Source organism: Periplaneta americana, chromosome 14 (assembly GCF_040183065.1).
Source record: "Periplaneta americana isolate PAMFEO1 chromosome 14, P.americana_PAMFEO1_priV1, whole genome shotgun sequence".
In the NCBI taxonomy this organism is placed as follows: Eukaryota; Metazoa; Arthropoda; class Insecta; order Blattodea; family Blattidae; genus Periplaneta; species Periplaneta americana.
Window position 1 is genome coordinate 124,313,699 of NC_091130.1, and position 23,145 is coordinate 124,336,843.

The following is a 23,145-nucleotide window of genomic DNA, read 5'->3' on the forward strand; positions in this document are numbered from 1 at the left end:
ATAAGCAGCCATGATTGGTTGAAAGACGTCCTTTCGTACCGTTTTATTGGTCAAAAGTAGTGTGACGTAGTAAAAGAGTAATAGTCACACAAAAACACTATCAGCAATAAAGTCATCGTCGTCCTAACTCTCGTCACTACCACTGCCAAAATCATAATCACACTCCTCGTAATCATAATCATCATCACCACATTCATTATCGATAACGTAATGAATATAATCATTACGAACTTATTGCAGGAGATCTCAACCTTTTGAAAAATTTGAGCATTTGCCAACACTTAATACTAAGTAAGCTAGCACCATGAAATAGAATACGTTTTGATTGGGCCTATATCAATACGTAAACTAAATAATTAAACAAATACAATTTTTAAAAACTCATACAGGATAATTGAATTGAATGTTACTCAGAATTTTAGTAATATCCAAGGAGAGGTCGCTTATACCTACATGTAAATTACCCTCCAGAAGTGACAATTAATTTTGATCGTGGTTGAGGTATTTCATAAGTTAGAAAGTTTTTTTTTTACATAGGTGGGTTGTTCCGAACATGGCCAGACATTTGGGAGAAACATTCTGCAAGGCTATGTATTTTTCCTTTTAAAGAAGTATTTCAAGTCTAAGTAGGACTGGATATTTGGATATCAATTGAAGTTCCGCACGAGCAACCATATTATTCTCTTGAATAATCGTGATTTAACTGATTAAGTCTACATTGAATTGAAAGGACTTATACACCACGTGAAATACGAGAAGGCCTATTATGTCTCTAAGGTATTATAATGGATAGGAATGCTATTTATTCCGCCTGGTACAACAAAATTTGAATCGAAAAAGGCTTGCAGATCATAATGTCCATCGTAGAACGTTCATTACATTAATGTCCAGTCGATATTAGGTCCAATGACAAAAAAGTCCATACTAAATATAGGTCCAAAGACAAAAATGTTCACACTAAAAAAGTCCAGTTTTCTTATGCTAAAATGTCCACGCAATAATGTCCTTCTTTTGAACCAATTTGATATTAACATAAATTGGAAAATCAATTATTTCAATAGCAGTTGCGGCACAAGTTTATTAATTAAAATAGTTACTAAATAGTGCAGTTGAGTGAGGAGTCACAGAATTTAGACGATTTGATAACGTTAAGAAAATTGCATTATTCAGTAAGTGAGAAGTTACAGAATTTTCACGATTTCATCAACTTAAGAAAATTACATCATTCTTGCTCAAGAGGATCCAAATGTTAATTTTCGGTGGTATGATATTGCTCTGAGGTAATGCTTCACATTCCCCTGGTACTTATATTGCTGATAAGATTGTACTATTTGTAGCATCCTTCGTTGATTTGTTTCGTATTGGCCGTCTGACATTCACATGACCAGCCTGTATTTGCAGTACCCGATATTCTGTTTCATTTTGTTCTTGTCTCATGTGGTCGAGAAACCACCAAATATTAACATGATGGGCAGATACTATCCTCTGGAACCTCGAATGAAACCCTTCAACTACATGCTCTTCGTCCGATGGTGGCCATGGAAAGTTGATTCATAAACATTCCATTCCTCTGGTGGAAATCTAGGAGCAATAGCTCTTTACATAAACATGTTTCATATAACCCGCAAGTTCGAGAGGACCCTCATTAATGTCCTCATATAGGATGTCACATATGGCTTGTATGTCTGGAAGAGGAATGAACGACATGGCTAATAGTTCCTGCATTTGCTGTCTGCATTTTATTTTTGTCTACTGTTGCAACAGTTTCATTGGTCACAGTATCCTACTGGAACTGCATTACTACGTGGACATTTTGGTATGGACTAGTTGCCTTGTGAACGTTTCCGGCAGTAGAAATTTGGGTTGGACGATATAGTGCGGGACTGTATGGTGTGGACATTTTGGTGTATTGGACATTCTACTATGGACATTATGTCTGCTCACCGAAAAAAACACCCCAAGAGGGTTCGTGTTCGCGAGCACGTTTTTACTCGCGTGACGAGAGCACAAAACGTCATTGAATGAGCACTATGGTGCTCGCAAGCACCAGGTTGAGAACACCTGATCTGACAAGTATCATTATCAACACTATTACTATCGTTACCACCAATACCGCCGTCACTGCTACAATATTCTACAATACTACTTTATTTTAATGTGACAAGGATCAACTATTTAAATCTCGTACAATTCCAACATTAGCTCATCTAATCTAATAAGGAACAAATGCGAGCATTTGTAGCAGTGGTCGGCAACGATTATGTCATATAAAATGGAGCTCGCAATTCACTGCAAAGGGAAAGGTAGGAGGAGTTGGATATCCAAAGTCCTTAACGCTGAATGAACAAGTGATGTCTAATGGGAGGAAGGTCTATAGGTATAGGCAGCGTTCTTATTGTATGATATTTGTTAATGAAGACTAGGAAGAGAGTTAAATTTACTCAGGCTCTTTACATAGACGGCCGGCTATCCACACTCTGCATGCGGATAGTCGAATCTACACAGTAGCGCGGTGGTTTATCAGTTTGTCGCAGGAGGCAGATGGATAAAAACGGAATTTTTTCGATCTGAATTACTTGCATAAAATTAGGAAACGATAGGAAAATATTATTAGGTATTATGTATTATAAACGATTGTGGCTGCAAGAAGTTAAAAGATGACTGTAGTAGAGGAGAAATTTGTGGAGATTGCCGATTAAAAAATTACTGTGATTGAGGAGTAAATTTTTACGGATACTGATTAAAGTTGACTGCAGTTCAGGAGAAATTTGTGGAAATTGCTGATTAAAATATTACTGTAGTTGAGAAATTTGCGGAGATTGCTGATTAAAAGATGACTGTGGTTGAGGAGAAAATTTTTACGGTTACTGATTAAAGTTGACTGCAGTTCAGGAGAAATTTGTGAAAATTGTTGATTAAAATATCACTGTAGTTGAGAAATTTGCGGAGATTGCTGATTAAAAGACGACTGTGGTTGAAGAGAAAATTTTTACGGTTACTGATTAAAGTTGACTGCAGTTCAGGAGAAATTTGTGGAGATTGCTGATTAAAATATCACTGTAGTAGAGAAATTTGCGGAGTTTGCTGATTAAAAGATGACTGTGGTTGAGGAGAAAATTTTTACGGTTACTGATTAAAGTTGACTGCATTTCAGGAGAAGTATGTGGAAATTGCGGATTAAAATATCACTATAGTTGAGAAATTTGTGGATATTGCTAATTAAAATATCACTGTAGTTGAGAAATTTGTGGAGATTGCTGATTAAAGGATGACTGTGGTTGAGGAGAAAATTTTTACGGTTACTGATTAAAGATGACTGCAGTTCAGGAGAAATGTGTGGAAATTGCTGATTAAAATATCACTTTAGTTGAGAAATTTGTGGAGATTGCTGATTAAAAGATGACTATGATTGAGGATAAAATTTTTACGGTTTCTCAATAAAGTTGACTGCAGTTCAGGAGAATTTGTGGAAATTGCGGATTAAAATATCGCTGTAGTTGAGAAATTTGTGGAGATTGCTAATTAAAATATCACTGTAGTTGAGAAATTTGTGGAGATTGCTGATTAAAAGATGACTGTGGTTGAGGAGAAAATTTTTACGGTTATTGATCAAAGTTGACTCCAGTTCAGGAGAAATTTGTGGAAATTGCTGATTAAAATATCACTGTTGTTGAGAAATTTGTGGAGATTGCTAATTACAATATCACTGTAATTGAGATATTTGGGCAGATTGCTGATTAAAGGATGACTGTGGTTGAGGAGAAAATTTTTATTGTTACTGATAAAAGATGACTGCACTTCAGGAGAAATTTGTGGAAATTGCTGATTAAAATATCACTGTAGTTGAGAAATTTGTGGAGATTGCTGATTATAAGATGACTGTTGTTGAGGAGAAAATTTTTACGGTTACTGATTAAAGATGACTGCAGTTCAGGAGAAATTTGTGAGAATTGTTGATTAAAATAATCAATGTAGTTGAGAAATTTGTGAAGATTGCTGATTAAAAGATGACTGTGGTTGAGGATAAAATTTTTACGGTTACTGATTAATGTTGACTGCAGTTCAGGAGAAATTTGTGGAAATTGCTGATTAAAATATCACTGTAGTTGCGAAATTTGTGGAGATTGCTAATTAAAATATCACTGTAGTTGAGAAATGTGTGGAGATTGCCGAATAAAAGATGACTGGTTGAGGAGTAAATTTTTACGGGTGCCGATTAAACATGACTGTAGTTGAGGTGAAATTTGTGGGAATTGCTGATTAAAATATCACTGTAGTTGAGAAATTTGTGGAGATTGCTAATTAAAATATCACTGTAGTTGAGAAATTTGTGAAGATTGCTGATTAAAAGATGACTGTGGTTGAGGATAAAATTTTTACGGTTACTGATTAAAGTTGACTGCAGTTCTGGAGAAATTTGTGGGAATTGTTGATAAATATATCAATATAGTTGAGAAATTTGTGAAGATTGCTGATTAAAAGATGACTGTGGTTGCGGATAAAATTTTTACGGTTACAGATTAAAGTTGACTGCAGTTCAGGAGAAATTTGTGGAAATTGCTGATTAAAATATCAATATAGTTGAGAAATTTGTGAACATTGCTGATTAAAAGATGACTGTGGTTGCGGATAAAATTTTTACGGTTACTGATTAAAGTTGACTGCAGTTCAGAAGAAATTTGTGGAAATTGCTGATTGAAATATCACTGTAGTTGAGAAATTTGTTGAGATTGCTAAATTAAAATATCACTGTAGTTGAGAAATTTGTGGAGATTGTCGATTAAAAGATTACTGGTTGAGGAGTAAATTTTTACGGGTGGCGATTAAAGATGAATGTAGTTGAGGTGAAATTTGTGGGAATTGCTGATTATAATATCACTGTAGTTGAGAAATTTGTGGAGATTGCCGATTAAAAGATGACTGTGGTTGAGGAGAAATTTTTTACGGTTACTGATTAAAGATGACTGCAGTTCAGGAGAAATTTGTGGGAATTGCTGACTACAATATCACTGTAGTTGAGAAATATGTGGAGATTGCCGATTAAAAGATGACTGGTTGAGGAGTAAATTTTTACGGGTGCCGATTAAAGATGACTGTAGTTGAGGTGAAATTTGTGGGAATTGCTGATTAAAATATCATTGTAGTTGAGAAATTTGTGGAGATTGCCGATTAAAAGATGACTGGTTGAGGAGTAAATCTTTATGATTGCCGATTAAAGGTGACTGTAGTTTAGGTGAAATTGGTGGGAATTGCTGATTAAAATATCACTGTAGTTGAGAAATTTGTGGAGATTGCCGATTAAAAGATGACTGGTTGAGGAGTAAATTTTTATGATTGCCGATTAAAGGTGACTGTAGTTGAGGTGAAATTTGTGGGAATTGCTGATTAAAATATCACTGTAGTTGAGAAATTTGTCGAGATTGCCGATTAAAAGATGACTGGTTGAGAAGTAAATTTTTACGGGTGCCGATTAAAGATGACTGTAGTTGAGGTGAAATTTGTGGGAATTGCTGATTAAAATATCACTGTAGTTGAGAAATTTGTGGAGATTGCTGATTAAAAATTGCTGATTAAAATATCACTGCAGTTGAGAAATTTGTGGAGATTGCTGATTAAAATATCACTGTAGTTCAGAAATTTGTGGACATTGCCGATTAAAAGATGACTGGTTGAGAATTAAAGGTGTCTGTAGTTGAGATGAAATCTGTCGAAATTTCTAATTAATATATCACTGTAGTTGAGAAATTTTTCGAGGTTGCTGAGAAGAAAATTTGGGGGGGGGGGGTTGCTGACTAAAAGATGACTTTGGTTGAGGAGAAATTTTTTACAGTTCTGATTCAAGATGACTGTAGTTGAGAAATTGCTCATTAAAATATCACTGTAGTTGAGAAATTTTTGGATGTTGCTGAGAACAAATTTGTGGGGGTTGCTGACTAAAAGATGACTGTGGTAGAGGAGAAAATTTTTACGGTTCTGATTAAAGATGACTGTAGTTGATAAATTTGTGGAAATTGCCGAATGGAAGATGACTGTGGTTGAGAAGAAAATTTCACGTTGCTGATTAAAGGTAACTGTAGGGCCTACCGTGCTTTTGCTTATAAGGCAGTGAGAGGAGGGTTTGAGATTTTAGTTGCACATCCCCTTTGTACTCAGGGCTGACTATGGGCTTAACTCTGTCAGTAAAAATAAATAAATTAAATATATGCATTAATAATTTAAATTGTTGGAAACGTCGTTGTAGTATAATTTTTATAACTGGAATGCATTGTCTACAGTCTGCGACAAGTAGTTTTGAATCATGAATAGAATGTCAACGACAGTACAACACAAACAAAACACACATGTTCCCTAATAGTATGTGTCGCGCTTGAAACATTACATCACGTCAGTATAGTCTATGAATCACTAACCTTATCTCCGTATGGGCTATTCCATATGAAATCGACCAGTAAAAAACCTCGCATATTTTTAATACTCTAATTTTTCCCTATTTATACAATGTGCTGAGGACAGTGCATTTTCAAAAATATACTATCGAGTGCCAAACGATCTTCGTATTATTGAGCGACAAATTTAGCGTATTTTATAAAAACAAGCCTCTTTCAGCGCTCAGAACTCTGGAACCATTTACTGCAGAACATTGAACTGGAGCTCATTTTGAAGCTGACATTTGGTAGGTTATGTTAAGAAGTAATCCTTATTTTTATTGTATACAGAGAGACAGATAATCTGATTTTACTTACTTTTAGGCTTTTTGCCCATTTGTAAAAATGTAAAAACTATTGAGAAAAAAACCTTGCATTATTAAGAGGGATTCGGCATTGTTTGCTTAGTGGCTCCGCAATAAGTTTCGAGGGTATTAAATAAATTATTTTCACACGCCTAGACTTGAACGGCGCAGTACCGCACGCACTGGCCGAGAGCTGAAGATAAGAGAGAGTTGGGCGTCATTTTACTCCTGTGTTTATGAAAACTTGTGATAAAGCTAGCCCCGCTATGCGCTACTAGACGAAACATCACGTTATAGATTTATTAATTTGTCCTACAGAATTGAATTCGGCGTAGCTCAGTGGTCAGAGCGCTTGGTACGTAGAACCAAGGACCCGGGTTCGATCTCCGGCGCCGGAGCGAATTTTTCTCCTCTAACATTAATTGTCAATATTACAGATATTATTCTGGGTAGGACAAATTAATAAATCTATAATATTCTCATAGCTGCAGTGCATATATTTGTACAGATTACTGTGCACGTAGCTGCGGAATCCCGGCCAAACAAGTCATTCAGTTGAGTGCGCTCCTAGTATAATGGCAGTTGACATTGTACATTTACGTCAACATATATGCCTAACTTGGAAACAAAGGGAAACATTGAAGGAGGAAGGTTCGGTCCGGTACTGTGGATTGAATTCGGCGTAGCTCAGTGGTCAGAGCGCTTGGTACGTAGAACCAAGAACCCGGGTTCCATCCCCGGCTCCTCAAATATTAATATTTAAATCTTCTACAATTCCAACATTACTTACTTACTTACAAATGGCTTTTAAGGAACCCGAAGGTTCATTGCCGCCCTCACATAAGCCCGCCATCGGTCCCTATTCTGTGCAAGATTAATCCACTCTCTATCATCATATCTCATCTCCCTCATATCCATTTTAATATCATCTTCCCATATACGTCTTGGCCTTCGCAAAGGTCTTTTACCCTCCGGCCTTCAAGTAACACTTTATATTTTATTTATTTTTTATTTTATTTATTTATTTAATACTTTACACTTGAACTACATTAAGTATTGCAGCCCGAAAGAGCAGAAGCTCGTGCTCGGGCGCAGTTCAGATCAGTTATACAAAATATATCACAAAATTAAGAGAGTTCATTGAGCACAATAACATTAATAAATGGTAAAATAATACAGCATGTAATAATAGGGTCTATGTACAAATAGAAAATACAAAAGTACATAATTATTAGACTATCAATTTTTAACTAAATTAGCTTAAACAATTAAATAATTAATCTGATTTGTTTCTTAAATCTATGTCTCTTAAGTGTACTTAGCTCAGGGTAAGCTCTAATTAATGCATTATATATTTTGGGTCCAAAATTTCTGCTGTGTTTTAATTCAGCAGTTGTGTGGCATTTGGGAGTATTTAGAAAGAAAGTGTAGTTTTGTCTCATGGTATTCGTGAGGATCAAATTTCAATTTATTGTGGTTTTTATGGAAGTAAATCAGCATTGTTTGTTTATAAATTTGTTCTAGTTTTGATACACCAAATTCCTGAAAAATTAATCTTGTTCGGTAATCAAAAGTTTTATATAGATAAATGTTGATAATCTTTTTTGGAGCAAATTTAAAGGACGGAGAGTCGATTTTGCCATTCCTCCCCAACCTAAAATACCATACTGAATTTTGATTGAAACAGAGCTAAGTACACAGTACGCAGAACATAAACAGGTAAATAAGAGCGTAGAATGGAAAATTTGTGGATTGTTTTACGCACTCTGTTACACAGGAAGGAGATATGCTTGTCCCATTTTAAATGTTGGTCAATAATAATGCCTAAATATTTAACTTGTGAGGATATACTCAAAGCATTACATGAGCAAGTAGGTAGGTTACAATCATGTATTATTATACTTCTATTATTATTTATTTTTAGTTGCTCAAGGCCATGTGATATTAATGAAAACGGTATTAATTTTGTTTTAGAAACGTTCAAAGAAAATAAGTGAGCATCCAGGTATTCTTTAATAATGTTAATACCACTGTTAGAATTTTGATAAGTTTCATTCCAACTCGAACCGCTAAATATAACCACAGTATCATCAGCATAAGAATACAGAGTACCAGAATATTTCTCAATGTCAATATTAAGTTAATCGTTGATATATTAAAAACAAAACAGGGCCTAAAATCGTCCCCTGAGGTACACCTATATTAATATTATGTGATTCACTAAGGTGATCATTTATGATATGCATTTCTGGATTCGCCCATACGTGCTACATGCTCTGCCCATCTCAAACGTCTGGATTTAATATTCCTAATTATGTCAGGTGAAGAATACAATGCGTGCAGTTCTGTGTTGTGTAACTCTCTCCATTCTCCTCTAACTTCATCCCTCTTAGCCCCAAATATTTTCCTAAGCACCTCATTCTCAAACACCGTTAACGACATAGGTTGTAATGTGATATATAATTATAATTGAATAATTTGATAGCTTGTAACGATGCATATGAATAGGTAAGAAATAGTAATAAAATCTATATTACTTATACAGAAATATAATTGTTAAAATATGGTTAGTCGATAAAATGTGTGAATAAAATTATACAAGACGTGAAAATAAGACCAAATCCATATGGTTTAAAATATGTACAGGGATATCACTTTATTTTTACCAACATTTTTAACATTAACCTGGCTATATTCGGAAACATGTTGCCCCCTTCCATTACAGGAGTTTGATGTTACTAGTGCAATATGTAAACAGATCATTTTACTAGGTATAGGAGGAGAGAAAAGTAGTGTATCCATTTATGTTGTAGGGAAATACGATATTACGATTTTCAGTTTGATCATCACTTTTAAGGAATTTATCAAAATACAGTAGAGTAGTAACAATTTTTTTTCAAAAACTCAACTTTTCAGGCGGCTATGTTCGTTATGTAATGGCTACTTTATTTAGCATATTAATTATTTATGTTAGCATACAATATAGAGAGTGCATTTAAATTGAGGGGGTCATAAGTAACGGCCTGTAAGTGCACTTAAGTTACTTTTGAGAAAATGGGGTTTAAATATTTAAGCTTACGTAAAATCGGAGAAATTTTTTATTTAAATTTTAATGTGTGATGCGAATAAAATATCCCTTTGCCACTAAAATTTTAGATACTTTTGCTTGCACTGGATGCACTTAACTCATGTTATTACAAATGTCACTAGCATTCCTTTGCTTCTAAGCACCTCAATTCAAAAAAAGCTAATCTGAATTTTTAAACAAGTTGCTGAAAATGGATGCCGTTCATTGCAATGCAGGCTTCAATTCTTTTATGCATATTATTAAAAACATTTTGAAGCATATTCTCTGAAATTAAATTTATCGTTTCTTGAATATAATTTTTTAGTACGATATTATTTATATGGGTTCTTTCTTCTATAGAAAACGCAACCATATTTCTGAAACACACTTTACACTGCAGTGTTTACTTCACTGCTTGAAGACTTCGAATGCAACAGCGGCCGTAAGTTTGTGTGTCTGACGGGAGCAAGGACATTAGTGAAGGGGTGAGAGTGAAGTACATTCAGTAATGCAGGTACAATAAAAATGCAAGTAAAAATAAAATGATGTCCCTGTATAACAGAAGTGATATGAAGACTGCATTTACAGGATATTAAGACGATGTGCTGGTACAAATTCATGAAGGAAGTAAATATACAGCTTCATTTGTAGATAAAGAGGACGTAACGTTCTAAATATTATGTGAGGTCTTGTATTCTGAAATAATGTGTAGAAAGGTTTACTATGTTAGTAAAATTTATTTAGAGAATTGATGAATTTTCAAAATCAAGTACAGTAATATAAAGATCGCAATAAGAAGAGGGAGGAAAACACAGATGAAGTACATACTTACGGAAATTATGAAGAGAAGTGTGTCCGGTATTGTAGAAGGATCAGGGACAAATGTTGATGAATGTTACGTTAATACAAGTACTGGGTGTTCATTTCAAAGTGTGTCATGACGTCACTGTTGATGAGTCAGCGATTTGAAGCGAGTTTCAGCTTTTATGTGAGAGAAGTTGCCTATTATTCAAGGCTTTCAATCTGAACTTGAGAACGTGTATGGTATAACTTGAACGTCGTAGCAACAGATGGCGGTCTGTACGGTCTGTGTGCTACCATAACCTCTTTCAAACTATGTTTTGCGCGGCCAAGTCGTCGCAGGGTATTTGTTATCATCGTTTGCGTATGACAACATTCCACAACACAAATCAAATGTTCCCCGTCCATGTTGACACTCGAAATTAATGTCAACAAATACGTAAGTAATCGTCTTAACCCTCTCCCCATATCTCGACAGTAAGAAAAAAACTCACCTCAGTACATGTTTCGAAACAGTTGACATTCCTGCCACTACCGGCGTTACCGTACGTATCGGTATGTAGTCTACTGTTCTGAATGAACGCCGTACTTGCTAGGCAACTTCTCTAACACGTAGGTAATACACCTCTGCGGAAGTGTAGGAAGATTGAATTCTCTAGGCTCATCGACTAGCCACATGACGGCATACAGCGAGCCATGACACACTTTGAACTGAACACCCAGTAGATGTAGGCCTACAGTTTCATGTGAAGGTAAAGAGGACTGAATTTATATGAGCGAAAGGTGTACAGGGTACATAACTCCTTAAACCTGAAATTCAGTTACTTATCAACCTTACAAAATCCTAAAACTTCTTCAGTATAGAAAAGTATATTTCATTCCTATAAAATTCTTAACTCACTTCTGATGACTGTTCAGTTTCCACGTATAGTCGAACGAATTTCGAATCCAATCACAACGGTTGACATAAATGTCGTGAAATGAATAACGAACGTATCGCTTACATGATATGTCACATTAGTATTCAAAGTTGGTTACGATGAAGTCAGTCTCTTCTCGCTTGACATCCCTGGGACGGAGTTTACATGAGAATAGCTGAAGCTTATCCCAACGTATGAACGTTTGCCTAGAAGGGACTTTGAATGTAAACGGAAACTCAAACAAGAAGATAGAAGTCAAGGACGGATCGCATTTTATCATCCACAAACAAACAGTTCACCTAGCTTCTCGTTTATATCAAAGGAAGTGAACAATTACAAAGAGACCCAAAATCAAAGGTCAAAGACAGTTTTGCTTTCTTGGAAGAGGATGTAATGTAGACAGCGTACATACAAAAGCCGAGGAAATAGAAAGGATCTCAGACTCTGTTTTGTTTGTCTGTTTATTTAGTACAATGCATTTCGTCTGTGATACATTTCATGACGTCACAAAGTCTCACAAATAGTAGTACGAATAATAAATAGGTTTTCTGTCAACGTTTCACATAGGTAATATGTTGTGCGAAAGTTAACGTGAAAATATTGAATTGAAAGATTTTTTTTGACGTGATTATTATTTTATTGGGTTATTTTACGACGCTGTATGAACAGCTGAGGTTATTTAGCGTCTGAGTGAAATGAAGGTGATAATGCCGGTGAAATGAGTCAGGGTCCAGCACCGAAAGTTACCCAGCATTTGCTCGTATTGGGTTGGGGGAAAACCCCGGAAAATACCTCAACCAGGTAACTTGCCCCGACCGGGATTCGAACTCGGGCCACCTGGTTTCCCGGCCAGACGCGCTGACCGTTACTCCACAGGTGTGGACGACGTGATTACGTCTAGTAAGATCGGTGCCATCTCAGAAAGTCTATCAACAAATTTTCAAGCCAGTTTTGTAGAGCCTTAATTTATAAACTATGAACTAAACGTCAATCGACATGCAAAGGATTCGTGTATCCGTGACCTTGAGTTGGATATGGTGACGTCCTCTATCGATAGGCTACGCGGGAGGGAGGAGTTGCACAAATGGCAGCTGAGGTAACAACTCGAGAATTCGAAGCGATAGAACGTTCGCAGTGATGTTAAACGATTCATAATTAACAATCTCAATTGAGCAATAATGAGCAATCGACAAGTTAACTTGGGAAAAATTCGCTAGTGAAGTTACTAGCTTGATTCAGGGATTTTGGCGCATACAAAATGTAAGTACATAGACTAAGAGCGAGTTACTCATCACTACTGGCGGGCTGGGTCACACAGGTCAGGCTGCACAGTCATAACAGCTAACGCTTCCTTCTTATCATATCACGGTACACTCAGTCTTAAAACAATATTCTTCCACACGTCCCGTTATAAAAAAAATACCAACCACCACGTCTGTTGAGTAAACAGTGTCATAATGACGTATTTTCTTGGCATGAGTGTCCCTCAGCTTCGAGCATAGATATTATTTTCATTCTTCCTTTTTCCTCTTACCCACCTATGCACATTTGTGACTAAATTTCTTTCTTATGACGCAAGACACAGCTCGCTCACTAGCGAAACAACCAAGGACAGGGGCCAATAACGTTGAATCGAGTTGTAAGTGAAGTGAGAAAACTGACAATTTCAAGGTTTATGCAGTGCAAATGGCAACTACTGGGTGTTCATTTCAAAGTGTGTCATGACGTCACTGTTGTTGGGTCACCGATTTGAAGCGAGTTTCAGCTGATATGTTATAGAAGTTGCCTATTATTTAAGGCGTTCTTCAATCTGAACTTGAGAACGTGTACGGTATAACTTGAACGTCGTAGCAACAGATGGCGGTCTGTACGGTCTGTGTGCTACCATAACCTCTTTCGAAGTGTGTTTTGCGCCGGCAAGTCGTACGCAGGGTATTTGTTATCATCAGTTGCGTACGGTAACATTCCACAACACAAATCAAATGCTCCGTGTCCATGTTGACCGTCGAAGTTAATGTCAACAAATACGTAAGTAATCGTCTTAACCCTCTCCCCAAACAGTTCACATTCCTGCCACTACCGGCGTTATCGTACGTATCGGTACGTACTCTTCAGAATGAACGCCGTACTTGCTAGCCATCTTCTCTGCCTCTTAGGTTATACACCTGAGCTGCGGAAGTGTAGGAAGATTGAATTCTCTAGGCTCATCAACTAGCCACATGACGGCATACAGCGAGCCAAGACACATTTTGAACTGAACACCCAGTAAGTGTGTAAGCAGCGGGTAGTAAACGACAGAGTACGATGGTTACTGTAGCAACCAACATGTTTACTCTCAATGCATTACAAGATGGCTACTCCCAGGAGTTCCAGCACAGCGAAGATGTACTGGATTTTCAGTGTATCTGGAAGGAAGAGATGTTGATTGTTACTGCTGGTTTACCTTAACAGCAATAATTCTGTCAGTGATATATTCACTCATAAAATGTGATTCTAAATTCATGGATTTTTTATAGCGTTACTAAAATGTAAACATCCTGCTTTCGAATCCTCGCTTTGGCTTTATATCAGGGGAAACAAATGTGTGTTTCGAACTACATAGCAACATGCATTTTGTTTTGGATACATTTCTGCCCCTGTTATGCGCCCAAACTCTTATCACCTCCTTGTTTGTATTATTTGACTGAGCATGAATCTGCAAAATCACAGGTGAGTGTTGTGATTCAATCCTGTCCCCCATCCAAAAGTCGGCAATCCTGTCGATTAAATTCATGCTACACAGTATGTAATCTATTACACTCCCTCCGTTCGCTCCTATGAAAGTCAGCTGTCCTTCTAGATCCCTCCCATATTTTCCATTCATAATTTCTAGATTGAAGACGTCACAAAATGCCAATAAATCCCTCCCCTCTCCATTCAGAATCTTATCTTTACTATTTCTATTTGGCCCCTTTTGTCGTCCTCTTCCGTATTCCCGCCTACTAATGAAATGTTCCCGCGGCCCGTTCTTGAATTGAAGTCCCCGAGAACAACGAGCTCCGCCCCTGGAAATTTGGTTGTTAAACTGGAAACGATCTCTTCCAGGTCCTCAAAGAAATGCGGATTAGCATACCCCGAACCGGAAGGCGGCCTATAAGCACCCAAAATCACTAAATCTAATTCACCCACTCTTAATGATACTCCGACAACCCCTTCCAGGCCCGTGCTCAAATTCTTAATATTCTTTTTGTATTTATTGTGTCTTTTTTATATTTTTATTTTATCGCGTGTGTGTGTTTTTTTATGTATTGCCCTTATATTTTTAGTTGGATTATTTCGTGCAGTCTCAATAAGGAATTGAATTGTTATATATATATATATATATATATATATATATATATATATATATATGTGTGTGTTTCACTGTGTCCTTCTTTTTCTCTCTCTTTTCATATCTTATATTTATTTTATTTTTATTATTTTTGTGAAATTTGGTTTCAAGTTAGATTAGTTGAAATTGGGATAATTAATAATAACGGTAGTAATCATAGTAACTGTTATTTTACTATTTTATTATTAGTAGTATTATTTTTGTTTTCTTTGAAGATTCAAACTGTGCATAGTTATAGCACGAATGGCCGTAGGGGCTCGTGCGAAGGATCTTCTGTACGTGAGTTTGTATAATTTATTATGCATCAATAAATGCACTTTGTCTGTCTGTGTCTGTCTGTCTGTCTGTCTGTCTGTCTGTCTATCTATCTATCTATCTATCTATCTATCTATCTATCTATCTATCTATCTATCTATCTATCTATCTATCTATCTATCTATCTATCTATCTATCTATCTATCTATCTATCTATCTATCTATCTATCTATCTATCTATCTATCTATCTATCTATCTATCTATCTATCTATCTATCTATCTATCTATCTATCTATCTATCTATCTATCTATCTATCTATCTATCTATCTATCTATCTATCTATCTATCTATCTATCTATCTATCTATCTATCTATCTATCTATCTATCTATCTATCTATCTATCTATCTATCTATCTATCTATCTATCTATCTATCTATCTATCTATCTATCTATCTATCTATCTATCTATCTATCTATCTATCTATCTATCTATCTATCTATCTATCTATCTATCTATCTATCTATCTATCTATCTATCTATCTATCTATCTATCTATCTATCTATCTATCTATCTATCTATCTATCTATCTATCTATCTATCTATCTATCTATCTATCTATCTATCTATCTATCTATCTATCTATCTATCTATCTATCTATCTATCTAATTTTGGGTACAAGATAGTTATCCCACATAAGAAGCTAAAATGTTACTTACAAATGTTGATTGTTTATACATCTAGGAGAGCGAGCAAAGACCCAAAAATATCTCATTATATAATTATTCGAATTTACAACGGAAGCTCAGTGATATAATTTATTGACTTCTTACCAGCGAAACCACAGTTAATTTTTGAGCAGGTACCGGTATTATTTATGTTATACTTATTTGTAACGAAGGAAACTACATTCGGGCACACTCCACCTCAAAGTTTAAGTTTTCTATACTATTCACATCCCATCATTGTCATCAACCTCGTCACCATTATCATTATTATCATTACCATCGTCATATCAGGAAGGACGTAGTAATGTACTGACTTTTCCAATTTTATTTCAGCATTATGTTTAAAGGTGTTTCCTTTTTCATCATATTTTGGTGTGCAATATAGTATTATTTGACATTATCTTTTAGTTCTCTCTCACTCACTCTCTCTCTCTCTCTCTAAAGAACTCTCCAGTTATTGCTTTATGTTTTAATCTATTAATTATAAACTTTCAGATATTTCAAATACCTTCATTTATATTTATGTTCAAAACTTTGTATTGTGCTGCTTTTATAGAAACATAGATTACTCGTAAGATATATTAACTTCATATTTGTTTTTGTTTCAGAGTCTACATTTTGATGCAGTCCAGAAGATTGGAAAAGGTTAGTTTACTACATACGGTCTAAGAAAACATTAATTTCAATCACCGTTTTATTAATATGTAGTTTATTTTATTGATATTTCCATTGTCACATATTTTGACTTGTAGACGAAATATTCTGAACCTACTTGAACATTTTAGTTTAAATTAAACAACAAGAGAACTTTTATCAAAGTTTTTACTTCTTCCTCATTTGTAGGAAAAATAATTGGCGTGTTAACCAATCTACTATTTGTTAGAAAATGTTCCCTGTCAAAGTAATGATCCTTGAATATAACCTGAGAATGATGTTGCACAGTAAGAAACAAGAATAACATTTTTCACTGGTTGACGATATTGCATTTTGTCCAATAATTCTATTGTATCTAATGATGAGATGTGTTTTTAATTCCAAAATGACTTCATAACTTTCTTAAGTTATTATACACTCACTGACGGACCATTCACAGCTGATAGTCATCAGCAAAAGGATTGCCCCTGTAACATCACTATTGCTAGTGATCACGATGACATTTATGCCGATCCCTGGCTAATCGATTATATCAGCTTTTCTCCAATTATGGTCCGCGGACCACCTGTGGTCCTCGAAGTCTGCCCTTGTGGTCCTTAAAAAAGATAAAAATCTCAGAATTTGGAAATGACACACGGCATTCACGTTTCACTTTTTCTCACAGTACTGACATTTTATTAAATTTATTACCCTACTTGTTTACCGACTTCCCACTCTACTGTCAGTAACAAAAGAGGAATTTAAAGCACTATGAACGTGGTGTTTCTCACCATCTTTTCCCTGCACATCAGCTGATGATATGTGCTAATTGCATTGCCATATCTTTCAGACGTATTCTCAAAACTAAATGAGCTAAATCTCTCTCTACAAGGTAATTCTTTGACTGTTCTCAATGCGCATGAGAAAATAAAATGTTTTGTGGGTCATTTCCGTAAAACAGAGGATTTTTTCACTAATTCCAACCCTAGAGCCTTTTTAGTTGAAAATTATTTGGCTATTGGAAAAGAATTATGGAATGACATATATTCGCATTTCGAAACTACGACGTCACAATTTGAAACTTATTTTCCAAGTAAATATGACGAATTTTCCTGGGTTCGTGATCCCTTTCATTACGATAACAAACTTTCATAAAATGAAATAAAATAGTTAAGTGAACTCTCGAATGACACTGGACTTAAAATGAAATTCCAAGCAGAAGGTATGGTTAATTTCTGGACCTCATCACAAGTGAAAAGATAATATAGTGAACTGTACAATGGTGCTTTGCAGATTGTAATTCAGTTTGCTTTCACGTATCTATGTGAGAAAGGGTTTTCATCACTAACTCTAATAATAACAAACTACCGAAATCGACTCGATGTATGTGACGATCTCCGACGTAAGCTTACCAGCACAACTGTGCAACAATCGGCAGGCTTATCCATCTCATTAATGTGAGTGTATGTACCAACATTTATTTATTTTGTTTAGTTTATAAGTTAAAGATTATCAAAACTCTAATAGCCTTGTTTTATTAAAAAAGAATATGATTTTTTTCTATCAACATTAACTTAATTAGTTAATACTAATATAAAATTAAATCAATTAAATTAATTTTAATTAATTAATTCTCTTTTAAAATAGAAGCATACTGATATTAAAATATGCTACAAAAATGATAAATTTGCTTTCGCAGGGAACGGGAACAATGTGGTCCGCGGAAATGTTCTGACTTAAAAAAGTGGTCCCCAAGTCAAAAAAAGTTTGAGAAACGCTGGATTATATAAATAAATGAAATATACATGGTGCTCTGTAAAAGGTTTCAATATTTAGAGAGGATGTAGTACGCATCAAAACAAGACATATATATCATGTAAACAAGCATCCTAAAATTAATATTTTCTAAGAAATTAGCAAAGGATTATCGTCACTATAGGAGGAGCATATTTTCCATTGTGAACTCTTGGGCAAAAACAAATGAGGAAACAGAATTCAGCCGTTTGTCACTACGTATTACACAACATAACTTTGTTTGTGTTTGTATCAAAAGGATAATTAAGCAGACAACACTACGTTAGAGTTCGTAATTGTATTAAACGTAAACTGATTCCACACTGCAGTAAGAGGGCCTAATATTCTAAATGTGCTAAGTGCCAAATAGGCCTACAACTTACTGAGATATTGATGAAAAACACACCGCGAAATGCATGTTGAAATACATACAACACAATATTCTCTGATGAGAGCAGCATATGTTCTACTGTAGGCTCTTGGGAAAGAAACAAAACACGTAGTTACTAGAGATGAATAACAATCGAGAAAGCATGACTAACAGCGCCCGCAAAGCCGAAAACCCGCACGACAATGTTCTATACGTTGTGTCGTTGACGTAAAGACTGCTTGCGAGACGTCGAAATTGATCACTCCAGAAATCCCGAACGTCAAGCAGCCTTGAATCGCCACAGTTGTTTATACCTCAACTTTTCTCTACTTTGGCAACTGTTATGTATGTATAAACAATCAAGTAGCCTATTTGAAACATTGTCTCTACCTTTCAGTGTATAATAATCCGTTCCCCAGTCTTTATTTAATTACTAGACCCTTATTAAAAGGCTAAGAATTTTCTTCTCATAAGTTTGAGATCAAGTGTGCAATATCAAGTAAAAAGATATTAACGTTATGTTTTATTTTTCTTAGAAATGCAAATTTATTTGAAATGTTATTTTTCTGTTTCTAGACATTCATTCATTCATTTATTTTATTCCATAGATCTTACATGAGCAATGAAGCTTTAAGATGTGGAACAATTACAATTTTTATAGTTTTACTATTTAGTATTTTCTACAATTTTGTGCAATTTTTTACAATATTTTGGCGAGATGTAGTGAGATGAGTTGAGGTCCGATGATTCACCAGAAGATTACCCGGAATTTGCCTTCTGGTTGGAGGAAACCTCGGAAAAACCCAACCAGGTAATCAAATCAAAGTGGGGTAATCAAATGAAACGGGGTGATGCCGAGGACTCGCCATAGACTTAGGCTTCAGTCCCACGGTTGGGGAAAACCTCGGAAGAAACCATTCAATGAGACCAAAGAGGGATCCAACCCAAGCCCGAGCTCCTGATCAGCAGCCCAGCGAGTCTGCCGACTGAGCTACATCGATGGCTCTACTAAAAGTATACAATACATAGCCATTCAGATTATTAAATTTACAAACGCAAACGATCATTCATCAGTTGAGCTATATGTGTAATAAACAAGTTAATTAAATTTAAGGCATAGTTGTGATATACAGAAATTGATAATACATAACACCATAGGTAATATTATATAACAGAACCAGAACATTTTGATAACTAAGATACTGTCCTGTTTTATCTTTCTGTATCTTGAAACATTTATAATGTTATTTATATCAATGATGTATGTTATTCAAAGTTACGAAATCTTTCCACGCCAACTAAATGCTATTTCGAGAATGATGAGCGAGACTCGAAGCGCACGAGAATGACGAGACGAGACTCGAAAGACAAATGCAACGAACACAGCGAGCGAGAACGGCAGTTAGTTTTGTTCATCTCTAGAACAAATGGTTGCATTCTGTTTCGTCATTTCCTTCTTGCCAAAAGCTGACAGTGGAAGATGGTAAACGTATGCTTATTTTTCGGAAGGTATTAATTTTAGGAACCATGTCTATAGGACTTCTTTTTAGTTTTAATTCATACTATCTCCTCCTAAATATTGGAACGTTTTCTCAGAACACTCCGTAGAAATAGATCTACAAATCTGTGGCCGGGAGGAGAAATGACTTAGGTAAAAATGTTATACTTTTAAGGAGAGCAGTAGAAAGATTGAAATTGGTGTGGATTATAGATTTTTTTTAATTAAGAGGTTTCTCCTGGATATTATTTGTTTATATTTCTTCTAAAATAGGTAATGTTGCTCATTTAACAATTTTCTTGATTATTTCCAAAAATTGCTGCACTTAAGCCATTTTAAGACTAGAACCCTAACTGAGTAGAAGGGACTATTTAAACATAAGACCTTTTTCTTGTCAAAATAAATATGTAATGTAAATTATTAGGAATGTAGAATGGGTCTTAAACAATTATAGAACTGTTTACCTTGGTGCTTAAAGTTTTAAATGGTAAGGGCATCAGTATGTGATAAAGTAGCTAAAATATAAGTTAGGCCTTTTTAATAGGCAAGCATGGAAAGTAATTATGTGATGGTTTGTAAGGAATAAAGTATTAAATATTCTTAAGTCCTTTATTCTGTGTGTGCTCGATTCAAAAAGTACTTAGAACATTTGGTAACGCTCTATAAATCCAGTCAGGAATCTTATTTGACTTTAACCGTTTTACCAGATTGTAGATAATTGTTTCCGCTTTCAGAATATATAAAAATTTCATTTCCACAAAGAATTGAGTTTAGACCTTTTTCCTCCCGGCCATAGTAATAATGAACTAAAAAATATTAACCTCATGACATCATCATGGAAATCACAATAATTAAAAATTAAATACTAGGCTATATGCGACATACGGCCTTACTTTCCTAAAATGTATTCTTCAGTAATACGAGTTGAAAAGAAGAGGCCTATCAGTAGTGCTCTGAGCAACATGGTCGAAGTTCTAGACCCTAAATTTCAGTCTGTTAGACAAACCTTAGAATGCGAAAGAACTATAAAGACATTTAACGGCCGTGTGCGTCACCGGAGCTCTTCTTTACGACTCGTACAGATAAAGTTGGGCAAGGAAAAGACATGGGAGTAATAATAGTTACTAACAAAAGGTGAAAAAATGGCGCTAGTTTGAGAAATAAAGCACGAAACGAGGAAGAGTCAATTCAAGACGAAATTGTCGCCTCCGAAGGCCTTCCGTGAATGCGCATTGGAAATTAGGTGTAACGGGGCTTCTGTAACAGACTGACGGATTTAGTCCCAAGAATAAGCCAAGGAGGATAGCAGGGATACGAAAGATGCTTCATGGGTAAACGAAATGAACATTTTCGACAGCCGATAGTATACTGAGGATCACGTAAGAGTAATAAAAGACTAATTTGGTCGTCTCTTCAGTGTTGCCAGCTAATACTAGATATCACCAAAAGAGGATAATATCACACAATACCATGTACTACGCGACCAAGGCGGGACCCGTCGTTGCAGAATGAGGAACTACGTGCTCGCTGCGTATGTTTACTGCTGGAGTGTCGTCACTTCCAATGCCTAGCGTTTCAATCTGGTCGTAATGCCGCGTGTAGGAAGACGTATGTTTCGTAGCCAAGCGCGGAGCATTATTTATAATGCCATAAAGTTTTGCGATGAAGAAAAGACAACTGGTTTATTCCTACCTCTATCGAAGACAACAAAGAGTGCTGCAGCTATTGTGAAGTTAAATAAGGAAACAATTAGTAGATTAGAAAGGAAGGTAAAGAATGTGAGGACAAGGGTATAGAAATATCGACACCAAACAAAGTTAGACGACCTACTGCAAACAAGGGTGAATTAGACGACATGGACAAATGTATCATAAGAAGAAGAGAAGTTCATAAATATTATAGTCTCTACAAAGAGCTTCCAACATTAGGAAAGTTGCATAAATTTTGTAAGAGAGAGATAGGTTTTAAAGGGTGCAAGGAAACTTTACGAAAACTCATACTACCCATGGGGTTTGCATTTTAAAAATGTGAAGATAAAAGGAAATATCTAATAGAACGCTCTGATATAGTAGCCCGTTATTTACCTGGACGAAATATGGTTCCATATCCATTACTCTGTCCACAAATGTTGGCAAGACGTAAACGTGTCAGGAGTTTATACAAATAGCAGTGCAGGTCAACGGTTTATAGTAGCCCATTGGTGGTTTTATGACGGGTGCTTTCCTCATATATGATGTCCGGATTTCGGCCACTTTAAAATGCTAAAGTAATAAATGTGTATCAAATGAAATATTGTATAAAATACAGTAGGCTACCTACAGTACTTTAGTTTACGCTACTTTCGATTCATGTTCCCTCCTTTACGAACACCGATGTTGTTGTGTGTTTTCTGAATAGATTCCTATGTGTGTAAGCATATGGTAAAATAAAACTAAACAATAAAGTTCATTATATATACGAACACATAACATATAAAGCGTGTTAATAATAATAAAACAAGAGCGCAGTTCATCATGGGCTTCATTTTGCAGCTGATGCGGACTTTACAACACGGCCTGTATTTTGAATCGAATCGCAGCGCCACCAAACAAAACGGTTCCCGTCTTGGCCGCGTAGTTTTATAATAATAATAATAATAATAATAATAATAATAATAATAATAATAATAATAATAATAATAATAATAATAATATAGTATTAAAAACGATGTCTTGCTTAATTACCACATCTTATCTTTTTGTTTGGGAGGTGTTTTCTAAAAGATTCAGTAATTTGTGAAAGAGTATATTTTTCTTCTGGATCTGTCGCATATTATGTTAGTAGATTAGTGTATGATCTAATATTAAAATGTATTTTATCTGAGAACATGAAATTCATTGCTTTGATTAAACACTTTACGATTCATGAGACCTAATCTAAAAATGTATTTTGTTTGATCACGTGAAATGATTAGTATGAATTCCGAAAACTAATGC

At 35.4% G+C, this 23,145-nt stretch overlaps 1 protein-coding gene across 1 annotated transcript in view; it reads left to right on the top strand.

Moving 5' to 3' along the window:
- Window positions 1-23,145, top strand: part of LOC138713714 (dipeptidase 1-like) — a 1,576,476-nt gene that overhangs the window by 237,291 nt on the left and 1,316,040 nt on the right. Inside the window, exon 2 of the mRNA XM_069846020.1 lies at window positions 16,484-16,520. The gene's annotated coding sequence lies outside the window, so the exon portion shown is untranslated. The remainder of the gene's footprint in view (window positions 1-16,483; window positions 16,521-23,145) is intronic.